Raw genomic sequence first — 12,217 nt, 5'->3', positions numbered from 1 at the left:
CAAAAGATTCCTTTCAGCAGAAATTGCTTGGCCTCCCCGCGTGCCTGCTGCCGATACAGCCGGTGATCGCAGCATTTGCATATTTTTTCGACCGTGTCTTCTTTCTATCTGCGGCTGTGCTTTTGCCATCGTTCATTTGCATATACACTTGCGTATACAGCGATGGAGAAGAGGGCGGACACGGCGAATGTGTGTCACAATTTGGAGTCAAGAGCTTCAAAGCGTATCGAATCGATCGGCCAAAAGGATGAGTTTTTTTTTAAATTTAAATCAAACATTATTGAGAAAAATACAAACGTTATTTCGCCGTCATTGAAGAGTGAAAAAATAGTAGTATTGATAAATTTCAGTTAATTTTAAACGGCCGTTTATTTCTTTAAAAAATCTCAGTTTCAACGAATTTTTCAACGTAAGATCAATAATTTTCAAACGGGTCGTGCCCCTGTTCCGAGATGGAAGAGTTTTCATTGAACGTTTTGATATTCATTCTATTGCGAAAATTTAGACTCAGACTATAAAAGACACCCTGAATCGATTGGCTATTTCAGAAAAAAATCTAAAAAAATCCTATAACTTAAAAGTGTTATGATTTTTAATTTTTTCTTTAATAAGAAAAATTTGTGCAGTACTTTGTACTGTTACAAACAGAAGGAGCGTTTTATTTCCTACAAATTTCCCTTAGGTTTTTTTTTGTAAAAAAATTAGTTTACAAATGGCAGTACTTTTAGCAAACCCTTTTATATCTCACTTGTGCTAAAAAATTTAATAATTTTAATTAAAGGGTCATTTCAAGCAACTTTATTGTTTTTATTTTACATAATTTTATTTATTTTCAATTCTTTTTCGTTGCATTTTCTTGACCTAATGTGGCTCGGGTCACGGCCATCCAAATTGCAAGCAACAATTTCACATTTTTGATTGTTAGGCCAAGATGGCAACCAAGCGCAAAAAGTCCTTTTCATTTTGCGATTTCTCGACGAAAACGCTGAATTTTCGGCCGCCGTTTAAAACTTTTAATCAAGACCCTTAATTGATTCAGGAATTAAAGTCAAATCCTTTAAATTGAACAAATCCTGTGTTTGGCTTTGCATTGAGTCTCCATTTCTCAGAAGAGTTAACCAGGACTTTTAAAATCTATTCATAAGGAGGGAAATTTTTCTCGAATTTATTTCCTTTGATCTTGATTCCGATGAGCTAAATTTACCGCAATGCCCCGCGTTAACCCCGAAGAGTCGCTTCGCAGAAAGGCACAGACATGTGTGTCTCATTCTTTCTGTCTTTTTTTTCTTCCTCTCTAAGCTCCATTACTCGCGTACAGAATAAATTCGGCCTCTTTAATGGCGCTCGGCGACTCTGCCAAAAGTCGTGCGCTGGCTCTTCCTTCATTCGCCGCCGCGCGCAATTGCAAAGGAGCAAAAAGAAAAAAAAACAACAGCAACGTCTAGAGCCGAATGGGTGTCTCTGAGATTCCGTCTGCGAATAATGAGAGCAATGCAGCAGCAACGTGCACTCGAATCCGCGCGGCTATATCGACCCCGTTTTCGGTCGCATCTGATTTGGCGGCTGCCAACTTCACATGTGTGTGTGTGTCGATCTCTCTTCCTCTCTATCTCTCGCGAGGGGTTAATTTTGGTGGTGCCACCTGCAGTCGCGCCGATGCGCCCGCCGAATAAATCATCGTGCACCTATGCAAAAAAAAAAATGTGCCGCGGGGAAATGTGGAGCGCGCGGCGAAAATATGGAGCTTTCGTCCCTGCACCAGATGGAGCGTTCGATTTTTCCCACCCTCGTCGCTTCAGGACGTGTGTCGTTTGCTTCCCGTTTTATTTGTTTTCAAAGGGCTAAAGTTCGGATGAAAATAATTCAAATGCGAATCAACCCTCCGAAAAAAAAATAACTGGGAAATTTATTGTTGTGAGGAAAACCACTCATTATTTTAACTGGAAACTGAAAAAAAAAACATTGTTATTGACAATTTAAAATGAAATGTTGCAAAAATATAACTTTTCGCTCATTCTTGAATAGTTTTATTTTAATATTAAAAATAATAAAATAATAAATTAATATATAAAAATATCATAGAAAAATACTACATTCAAATTTATTGCATTTAACTCTGAAAAACTCTGCAAAAGTTTAGAAAAATTTCATTTTGTAATTTTTTTTTAGATGTCTCACCAATAAAAGCTTCTACAAATTCTAATGAAATTATTTCCAAACAGTTCCAAAATAGTTTTTTAAAAGCAAAATAAATCGTCAGAAGACACAAACAAGCGGTCACGCGACGTAATTTATGAATTTAAAAGGCCAGTCTGAAAATAAAAATTCATAATATCCTCCCACTTACCACGTCCACAATAAATACTAAATACGGCTTCAAGAAATTGGCCTGATCAAATTAAATGAGCAATATTAATAAATTAATTTGCAAGTGAAAATTTAGTCCGTCACGTGTGAAGTGTAAAAAATAATTAATAGATGAGCATGGTCGGCCGCTCCGCTCCAAGAGATGCTTCACAATTAATGGGCAGTCGAAATGACGCGGACACGTGTGCAGCCGTCGCCGAGAGATGAAAAGAAACAAATTGGCTGCTGGGAAGTGTCGACTGCGAAAATATTTTCTCAGCCGCGAGTCCACGCGCGATATTTACGAGTTGAATTAAATTTTTTGGCTCGTTTGCGATTATTTGTTTACAAGCGGCGCTTATCTCGCTGCGAGATGAGAAACGCCCGCCGCTTCCTCGACCTGCCTTAATTATAATTAGGAAAATAATTTATGCTCCAACGGGCGGCGCGTAATAAATTCGCGAGCACGTCGGCCGCTGGCGTGCGAGTCGCAATTAAAAAGCACTTTGGGGACCGCTACGAATCCTACGCGCGCCTCCGTTATTCTCATCACGGGGCAAAGATTCGCCCGCGATTTGTGACCGAGATTTAACGACTTCTGTATTTATAAAATTAAACTTCAGTAAATGTCGTTTATTAATGTTCTACCGTAAAAAGTTTGCTCTTCAAAGTCAATTAATTTCCTTTTTCAAATAAAACTTTGCGCATAAAATTTAACCAAAAGCAAAACTATGGGTATTGAGTTTAATGTTTTTTTTTTTTAAATTATATTTTAAATCATGTTTTAAATACGTTCTTCTTTTTAAGTATAGTGAAAACGAGAAAGTTGCTTTTTGATATTAAATCTATTGTAATTAATGCAATAAAATTTAATTGTCCCTTAAATGCAGATTATCAACAAAGTAAAATGCTCATTTAATAAGAATAATTTTTTAAAGATGGATTGATTCTGGTTTTCACAGCACCACAAACTAAAAGTAAAAAAATTCCAATGAATTTTTACAGTTGGTGGATTCACAAAAATTATCCTCTCCATTATTAAAAAACATCTGGCAGGCTTAAAGCGGCATTTTGGTTTAGAAAAGAACATGGTTCTCATTTTCTTTGTTATTCATGGCGAGTTAAATGAATTAACCCCCAGAGAATGGGTAAAAATAAAATTCGTGTGGAAGCGGAGACACGGCGTTTAAAAGAATAGCTTCTCTCTTTCCGTCACACGGATCCCATTGTGTGCCTTTTATTAATTCGCGGGCGCGGCTTTGTCAAAGAAAAACGTCAGCGAAAAATATTCCCGTTGTTGTTTTACACGGAACGATATGAAGCTGAAAAGAATATAATTGTTTAATAATTTGCTGACTTAAAATAACTTCTTCTTTGTTGGTGTCACACGGCCTAGTTTTTAGCAACTTGCAGTCCTTTATGAGGAGAGCAATGGGAAAAAACAAAAGAAAATTGAATGATCGAGCAGGCGAGAAAATGCATTCACTGGAATCAATCGCCGCGTGCTTCCTCTGATGCATGCACACGTCAAATTAAAAGCCTGGATGGAAAAATTGAATATAAATTCACTGACCTGCTGAAATCCGTGTCTTGATAAAATCAACTTGTCCACTGTGAACAAAGATAAATCATATTCATTCTTAGTAAAACTTTATAATTATGTATTAATTAGAAAAAAATCATGATATCTATAAAAACTTATAAAATAAAAATACTATTAATGGTAATTCACATCCTTGGGTAGAAATTTCCATAAATGGAATGTCACATATAATTAAAAACATAGAATGAAAATAATTTTAAATTATTCACTGCAAAAATGCATTCGGTTTAGGGTGAAAAAAATTTATATTTTATATTCAATTTATATAAATATTGAATTTATTATAAATAGTCTGAAAAATAAATTTATTTTATATTAAAAATATTTTTTGACAAAAATCAATTTATCGTCTAGCAAGAACATAACTTTAAAAATAACCTTTGCTAATCAAGCAAAGGATACATCTTGTTGCGAAAATTTGTCCGTGTCAGCTGACGCCGACTGTAATCCCATTCATTTTTCTGCGGTAGGATGTTAAAAGGATTTTACAATAATATAATTCCATCTCCGCTCACAGAGCTAATGTGATTGCAATGCGGATCAATATTTGATCAGGGTTATGGAATAGCTTTCGGATCACTCGGTCTGAAAGAATATAAAAATTGTTATAATTTTTCTTCCTCGTCAATCGCGAGTAAAAAAATCACAAGCATCGCCTCTGCCTCCAATTTTCTTCCGCTAAATAATAAACCACCCGACAATGCATGCAAAGTTGACAATTGCGAGTCGGCGAAATTTTGATCCGCGCTTTCGGTGGCAGGAGCCAAAAATTATTCTCTGAGCTGCTTTTATCTCGGGTGTGTTTTTTCGCCCTTCGCAGGGGTAAACACAAGAGCAGCGATCTGAAATGTGTTTGTTTGGTGTTCACAGGTGCCTTCCCACCACCCGTGCCTCCACGTTCGGGTAACAAGAAGAAGCATTTGCAAGTGAAACTGGACTATTTACTCAAGACTCGTGCCTTAATCAACAACAACAACAACACCCAACACACGGTACACGTCATGTTGCCGTGACCCAGCTGCCAATGTATAATTAATTAATTGATTAATTACCACTGATTGTTACGAAAATGGTCATTCTCATCATCGAGTGGATGGATATTGGAGCATCACAGTTGCGACCACCAATCGCACGTACCAAACCCCCCGGCCGATCCGCAAAACATCTCTCATCACGATCGCACCCCCGAAGAATCCCCAGACCCACCTCGACCCCTCGGCGTGATTAACCAACAAAAATTGGACAAAAGTGACAAAAAAAATAATTACAATTCCACGCAATTGGCCGAATCCGTTTGAGTTTCCATTGTTATCTGTGTAAATAGTTAATTTATGATTGAACTCGACCCCGAAATCCCCTTCTTTGACCCGTGCCACGCATCCACACATTCACTCATCGAATACAAATGTACAGACTTGCTACTTTATATATATATTTCAAAGTTTCGATGAAAAAAAAAAGAAAACAATATTGCCAAAACTCGATCCAACATTAACGGAAATCCTTCTCAATGTCAGCCACACGTTTCCGACTCAAAATAGCCAATAGCAAGCGACACACGCGTACCCACACTTGCACTCTCTCGGTTCCGATTGTTTCTTTTCACCTTGCGACCGACACACATCCTCGAGAGAAGAAATTGATTTGACGAGTCGAGACAATGTCCCCAAAGTTGCACCAAGCAGTGTCTTTTCCGCCTCTGACTTTGACAGAGCAATTTTGGCAATAAAATGTGATAAACTCGTGTTGAGAAGTGGGTTGGGTTGATGTTGGGTCACACAAGAGAAAACAATACAAACTAGGCGCCTTACAATATTTTTTTCATCTGCTTTGATTTTTTATCTGTAAAAAAAAAAACGTAAGGAGGGGACGCTGGTTTTTATATGTAGCGGCAAGTAAAAAAAAACACACACACACACAACACACACGAAAAACCTTTTTCACTCCACGCAGACGGTCCTCTCCGTATCGCTAGCATTGAATAATTAGCGTAATTACACTCAACACACACACACGCGCGACACCCACACTCACACACAAACACACACACACAACACAGTTTTAAAAGATTTCTATATAGGCTGCTTCGTCGTAGTGATTGAAGAAAATATTTGGATACAGTTTTAAACAAACAGAAACCAATTCCGAATTTATAAGAAAAACCACGAAAAATAAGAGAAAACCAAAAAAGAGTTTTACCACAAATTAAATTGAGATAAAAAAAGAATTATATTGTTATATAAAAATCGTTGTAGGGTGCAAATAATCCAAAGTTATTATACCAATTAGGGGTTGCTATCACCAATTTCAATTGAAAGGTATTAAAAATGTTAAAATAAAATTTACATATAGTCATTAAAAGCAAGCAAATATTGGATTAGAGAAAAGAACGTTCTTGAAATTTTATAAAAATGATGATGCTCAATCATTTAATATTCTCCTTTTTGAACAATTATTATGATAAATTGTTACATGAAGCGCGCGTCTTTTAATTTCCAGGTAAACCCAAATGGAGATGTTATGAGAAGATTATTGCAAAAACACGAAACACACACACACAGACACACAACTCACTTTCACACCACTCTATTGTAAAAAAAAACGAAAGCATAAAAATAATAAAAATAGAAAAAATCTCACTAGAAGAATTGATTTATCCTGTTGTATAAATTTACCTTAAGAAAATCCACAGAGACAAGCACTTAATTCTACTTAAACCTAAAATTTTATCGGCAGCACTTAAAATATATATTTGAATACACTCGACACGACCCAATTCTCATAAAATAACACCCACAAACAAGCGACAAGAGAGAGAAAAAAAAACACTCCTCACTCACCGCGAAAAAACGAGCACACAAACACACCACACACGAAACACACACAAGGGGCTTAAATTAAAAAGAGATATGGAAAGTTTAACTTGAAAATAGGTGAATTTTTAAATACCAAAAATACATTGCTGATGATAAGATTTTGTATTGAAAATTGTTACTGATTACTTGAAGATCATAATTACTACCGTGTTAGAATGAAATAATTGAAAAATAGCATCTTAGGGGTTATAAATGAGAGAGATGAGGAAAACTAGTTTAAGAGAACGAGAAAAAGAGGATTTATTACTAAAAGCCAGCCATATGCATGCCTTATAAATCAAGCTCATATCAATCTTAGAAGAAGATTAAGAGAAAAGATGATGAACGAACAATTTTATACTCATGGTTAAACACAAGAAAAATCCTTCAAAATAGCGAATTCTCTTCTCTTTCACTCTTAACTTAGTCATTTTCATTGTTTTCTACCTCCTCGTTCTAAAATCCGAAGAAATCCTCCTCCTCCTCGTCTATTGGTTCAAAATGAAAGCTAAAAAAAAAAACAATAAAAATCAGCAAAAGGGACGAGACGGGAAAAACTAAAAATAAATAAATAAATTTATACCACGCACCTTCCAATTTTACGACCCCCACACACCCCCTTCGCGTATGTTGAAACAAATTTCATTGTTGATACAAGACGAATTCCATGTATATGCATAAGGCAGAGCGAATTTGGCTCTGCGCGAGTTTTTCCAAACCGATTGGCCTGTAGACAGACCGCAAATATTTCAACTATTTCTTAAGTCCACGGCTGCGTTCTGTGAATTGTGGCTGAACGATGTGATTCAAAATTAGATCTTCACGACAAACTCACCTAACCACATTTTCAAGTCTATATATATATATTATATATATTTCCAAAGAAAAAACGCCATATCTTTCGAAAGCAATAAGTTCTTTTCTCTTGCCTTTCTCAAGTGGTAAAAGTGAAAAACAAACCCCCGGAAAGTTTTAAAAGGAATTTTTACATTCACTCACTCTTACTTAATCAACCGACTAGGTTGGATGACTTCTCGATAGTCTTGCCATATTATACTTCTGACGTTTTGCCCACCAGTAATGCCAAATAAAACAGAGAGTGAAAACGAATAAAAAAAATAATAACACACTGACACACGCAGACACAAGCAGATGGTCTAGCCACGTTGCCGAAGTCGTTTCCGGTTTTTATCGGTTGAATTTTTATTTAGCGGCAGCGGACCGCAAGATCTGCTCGCGTTCGAATTGAGACGTTCATTGATATGAGGATAAAATAATAAAAAAAAAAAAACCACAAGCAATACACACATAAAAGAGAATTTACAAAAATAAAAAGTAATTAAATAGAAGGGAGCTTAAAACTGCCTTTTCCCACACCCCAAAAAACCAGCGCGAAAGCGAGAGATTCTAATTAATTGTTGATATTAATAAAAAAAAAAAATATATTATCCAAGGAACACGCAGATAAAGGTAAAACTTGATTGATTCTTAAATATGGGCAGCCTTCTTTGATCGAGCAATACTAGCGCAGTGAATACATGTGATTTACCATGATGTGTATATGAGCAAGTTGAATTTTAAAAGACAGCAATAAAAATCGTTGATATTGAAAAAAAAGCAGAGAAAGGAAGAAAAGCGAGCAGCAGTGTGTATAAATTTAAATTGTAATTTTAATATTGATTATTCTTGTTGTGAGATGGTTTACTTAACTCTCAATACGAAGTCGATTGCGAACGTTCGATCGATTTCCTCGAATGATCTTTTATGGAATTAAGCGAGAATACGTTTTATTTCTCAAATAAATCTATATAAATATATATGATATCGTTGATTGATTTCTTTTGTACAAAGAAGCAAAACGTGTTAATAATTAATAAACTCGAAGCGCCAATGCAGTACGCGTGGCGCCAAATCACAAATTTTCTTTCACAAGAAAATCTCGAGTCGAAAGCGGAACAAAGAGTTAAAAAAAAATGAATATGCTGCTGAAAGCAAAAGAAGTTGATTGATTTGTATAATATGTCTGTATAATATAATGAGAATCACTTGTAAATATGATTTTAATTGAAAATAAAGAAAGTTATTTGTAAATAAGAGTAACGAGCCTGTTGTATTACGAGAGGATAGCTGAGAGTAATTTACAAGAAAAGCACGTTAATTAAACGAAGAAAAATTAATCACAATATATAGTTGCGCGCGTTAGTTTTAGCTTTGCAGTGGTTTTCCTAGTGGCGGAGCGGGTTTTTCTTCCAGGAAAATTTGTGATTTTCTCAAAAAGAACAACAACTCAACAACGATGACGACAACAGCAACAACTATAACAACCATGTTTGTGAAACATTTGCCAACGAGTGTGGACGTACTACGTAAAAATAATTTATACACGCAATTATTGAGAGCGACGGATTCTGTAATAAGACTAAGAGTACATGCAAATGATGCCGATGAAAATGTTATTTTAACCCTTGTAAATATCAAAGAGGCGAGCGTCGTTCTTGACGAATGGCATCTGCTCCCGTACTTATTACGACAACAATTTATTCAATTACACACCACTTCAGTTGTTCCCATAATTTCCCATGGCGATGATGATGAAAAACTGTTTTTCTAATGTACATTATGATTTCTTTTTAATATTACATACACTTGACTTTATCCTTGAGAAAAAAAACCAGCACGTGTTTGATTTCAACCGACTCTATCATATTTCCTTTTTCTCTTGTGTCGTCTTATTTTTATATATTTCGGTTCCGTTTCGCGCTAATTGCAAAACTTTCTTTTCCTCTCTTTGAAGCAAAAGAGCAGCAGGCCAGACTATTCTCGCCTTCGCCGCAATGCTTCTTCTTCTTCTTCTTCAAAGTTAATTTCTCGTCGGGTGTGTGTGCAGTGCATGGCCCTAAAAATAGCGGCGTGTGTGTTTGTATGTGTTTGTAGACGGGCAGCGTAAATGTGGGCCGAGGTACAATTTTATAGTGTGGGTGGTCGTTGAGAGAAATGAGCCTGGCACTTTATATTTACAACAACTAATATCACATTGCTTCATAAAATTTGACGCCGGCTGCGGCACGGCAGCGCGGCCAGCATCAACTTAACGACCCAGTGAAAAATTAGCCCACTGCCTCTGCTCTCTGATGACTAATTTGTCCATTCTGAAAATCACCCGACGAAGATGGATGGGAGAAAAAATTTTGGTGTATTTAAGGCAGAGGAAAATCACATGTGGAATTTACTTAAAATTCTGATGCAGAAAAAATTCCCAGACATTTCCATAATTTTTAATTTTGTTTAATTTTTAATAAGAAAAAAAAAATCATTTGAGAAATTTCAACGAACAAGGAGGAAGAATAGATTTCCTTGTCATTTACCATCAAAGGGACAAAAAGGGACTTTTCCTTGGATGGAAAAAACTGATTCTCCTTCTACAAGAGGTAGTACATTAAGGAAAATTTGGCACCAGAGCGGAGCTTCACTCGGGCAGTGGCGGCAGATAAGCAGAGGGACACGCAAGAGTCCTGGGGACATTTTGATCACACTTTTCTTCTCTTCTCGGCCGCCGCACACAGACGCAGAGAGTAAAAAAAAAGACAAAAAGCGCACGTCTTTATCAGCAGGACGGAATTTTCGCAATCAGCCCCGTGGCGGCCACTCTCTTGCCTTGTGTTCTTTTGGAAATTTGTCCGCGCGCCGGATGCCTAAATTATTAAAATGAACCGAGGCGGCAACGAAGGAAAAATTCACTCGCGCGCGCACCAGGCAGTGGTATTTTTTGATTGCACGGAGGCGCGCGCTGGTCAATAATTAATGCGCACGCCGCGATATTCATGGAAAGAGAACCGGCCCTGGCTTTGCCTGCTATATTTCCCTTGATAGTGTGGCCTATAAATATAGATATGACGAGAGAGCAAACGCGGCGAGATGAGTCTGCAAACAGGAAGCAGAGGAGTGCACTGTGTTCTATTAAGATTCAGCTGCTGCAGCAAATAATTTTCTCAACCCGATGATGCATGTTAGAGTTTAAACAGGGAATTCAAATTTAACGGTTACAACAGCAAAATTACAAAATAAATTTTTTTACCTCATATTGAAGGTAAGATTTGTTCATTATTTATTTTGACTACGAGTTTTTTTATAAAAGCAAAATTAAAATATTTAAAAGATGATTATTTAAGACACTCAGCAACGAAAGGTTATCAACTTTTAAGATACATACCAAATTTCAAATGCTTTAAAAGTTAAATGATTCCAAAATCCAATGGAGATCCTTATTTAAAATCTCTTCCCAAGATAACCCATAATCAAATTTAATAATAATTTAAATTGGATCTAGCTTAGAGTGGACGGCTTGGGATGGATTATCGTTGTTTTTTTTTCTAGTAAACCGCCAGATCAATTTGATGACCTAAATTTTATGAAACAGACAGCCACTTTTTCTTTTCAATTTGAAGCTTTGTCGTCAGCAGTTTTGCGATAAATGGGGATCAAAGAGGTCGACTTTGAGATCCATCTCTCGGCAGCGCAGCCACAAAAATTGATTGCAACATCTTGTGTGTCCTCCTGCCTGCCGCTCTAACAAATGAACTTTTTGAGCGAGAAATGACGTGTGCCCTCTCCTGACTGAGAGTGGCGATAAATCGCCGCAAATGATGGAACGACTTTCATCTTGCCGCCCATACTTTTTGCTCTGGCAGCGCCCAATCAAAACCAATTCTGCGTATCTCTTTTAGTTTCAAATGTGTTTGCTATTAATAGATCCATTTTAGAGGCGCACGTAAATCAGCAACTAATCAAATCTGGACCTTCTGCTTCATGCTCTCCAGGTTCTTCTCAAACTCGAGCCTCGCACTCCTCTTAACCCGGTCCCACTTGCGCTTCTGCTGCTTTTTCTCCGCCCTGCTCTCCTGTTTTATTTTTTCCTGCTGATGTTTCTTCAGCGCGTTCACCAACGCCTGCCGAGCTTTCAGCTGCCTTGTTTTGGCCCTCTTCACCTGCAGGAAAAACAATAAATTTTCCGAATATACTGAAAACCTTGCCAAAATTAAAACCTTCTTGGCTGCCTTTGCCGACTGACGTCTGATTTCTGCAGCACTGGCTCGGCGCACCTCAAGCATCATGGCAGAGCTGGACCTGCGCTCCCGTTTCTCCTCAATTTTCTCTCCGTGGTCCTGCAGAGCCTCGGCAAGCAGTTGGCAAGCTTTGAGATTCACCAGCGAGTCACGAACTTTGTCCATCAGCTTTTGGTTCACTTCGCGAATCCACTCCTCCTCATGCTCCTGTGTCTCTTTGTGTTCAATCAGCAGTTCAGCATATAATTTCATGTCCTGAAAATATTGCAAATTTAAATATCTCTCTTGTTCCAATCTTTAATTAAGTGCGATGAATTTTTTTTGTATGATTAAAATCGTTTTTTTAATCC

The 12,217-nt window shown here is 37.0% G+C and overlaps 1 protein-coding gene across 5 annotated transcripts in view; it reads left to right on the top strand.

The window, feature by feature from the left end:
• Positions 1-7,334, top strand: part of LOC132199488 (innexin shaking-B) — a 111,338-nt gene extending 104,004 nt beyond the window's left edge. For all 5 annotated transcript variants that reach the window (XM_059624254.1, XM_059624255.1, XM_059624251.1 and 2 more), the window contains one exon: positions 4,820-7,334. The gene's annotated coding sequence lies outside the window, so the exon portion shown is untranslated. The remainder of the gene's footprint in view (positions 1-4,819) is intronic.
• The last annotated feature ends 4,883 nt before the right edge of the window (positions 7,335-12,217 follow it).

The sequence above is a fragment of the Neocloeon triangulifer genome, unplaced genomic scaffold (assembly GCF_031216515.1).
Source record: "Neocloeon triangulifer isolate White Clay Creek 2 clone unplaced genomic scaffold, ASM3121651v1 ptg000014l, whole genome shotgun sequence".
Lineage (NCBI taxonomy): Eukaryota > Metazoa > Arthropoda > Insecta > Ephemeroptera > Baetidae > Neocloeon > Neocloeon triangulifer.
The sequence above is the reverse complement of the archived record's forward strand: the minus strand, read 5'-3'. Positions and strand labels throughout refer to the sequence as shown.